The sequence below is a fragment of the Pistacia vera genome, unplaced genomic scaffold (genome assembly GCF_008641045.1).
Source record: "Pistacia vera cultivar Batoury unplaced genomic scaffold, PisVer_v2 Contig150, whole genome shotgun sequence".
In the NCBI taxonomy this organism is placed as follows: domain Eukaryota; kingdom Viridiplantae; phylum Streptophyta; class Magnoliopsida; order Sapindales; family Anacardiaceae; genus Pistacia; species Pistacia vera.
The window spans coordinates 852069-853248 of record NW_022195577.1 but is presented as its reverse complement, the minus strand read 5'-3'; the positions used below and the strand labels follow the sequence as shown (position 1 = coordinate 853248).

At 40.4% G+C, this 1180-nt stretch overlaps 1 non-coding gene across 1 annotated transcript; it reads left to right on the top strand.

Annotated features, from left to right (window-relative positions):
* The first annotated feature begins 438 nt into the window (after window positions 1-438).
* LOC116124219 lies at window positions 439-545 on the top strand. The gene has a single exon (XR_004127181.1). It is a non-coding gene; the product is annotated as a small nucleolar RNA R71 (small nucleolar RNA).
* The last annotated feature ends 635 nt before the right edge of the window (window positions 546-1180 follow it).

Below are 1180 nucleotides of genomic sequence, written 5' to 3'. Positions count from 1 at the left end.
TCCCACGAGGACTGTAGCAAAGCACTAAGTTTCCTAACGTTATCAAGTTGAAGTAATCGAATTCTTTGGATTGGTGGGAGCAAATTTTAATGAAAAAGAAAACAAAACNCGCTGCTCACATGGTTTCCTGCACAAAATTCACATGTTAGTTGAGGTGCTTGTATAGAATTTACCTGCATAGTTCGCAACTATTTTTGAAGTGCAGTGAGTTGGGCTGAGATGGCTGTGAAAGCATCTACTTCATGAAGACCCGAAGATTTCCTCGTTGTTGCTCTCTCATTCGGTCTTTGATAGTTGTTGCTTGCCAAAACCTCAAGCAACTCATACGCCTCCTCAGGTGTCTTATTCTGCAAGGCCCCTCCTGAAGCTGCATCAACCATGGTTTGCACATTACCCATCAAACCATTATAGAATGTTTGGACTTGAAGCCAAACTGGCAAACCATGATGTGGGCACTTCCTCATTAATTCCTTGTATCTCTCCCAAGCCTCGTACAACGACTTGGCATCATCTTGGAGAAATGATGTGATATCATTTCTCAATTTCGCTGACTTCGCTAGAGGAAAGAACTTGGTCAGGAATTTTTGTGCCAGATCATTCCATGTTGTTATTGTTCCCGGTGGTAATGCCATTAACCACCCTTTTGCTTTATCTCCCAATGAAAATGGGAATAAACGCAGCCTAATAGCATCATCCGACACTCTATTTGACTAGAAGGTGTCGCAAATTTCCAGGAAATTTGCAATGTGCTGATTCAGATCCTCCTTCAATTCACCGTTGAATCTAACCGACTGCTGGATCATCTGGATGATTGCCAGCTTGATCTCGAAGTTGTTTACTTATACTGTAGGTCTAGCAATACTTGACCCACTTCCGTTCACTGTGGGAACTGAAAATTCCCTCAGTGTCCTATTTTCTTGTTTAGCCATTTCAACAACAACTTCTTCCGATTCTGCAGTAAGATTATCTCTTTCTCTTCTCTCTCTGTTAAGTCTTCTTACAGTCCTCTCAAGCTCAAGGTCAACAGGAACCACTGGTTGACGTCTTGCTCTTCGCATAAACTGAACGAACACAAGTGAAAGAAAAGTGAAATCACAACTTTAATAAGAAAAGTGAAATCACAACTTTAATGAAAATTAAAAACAAAAATTAAAACTTCAATCTAGTTAAACTTAAGGAA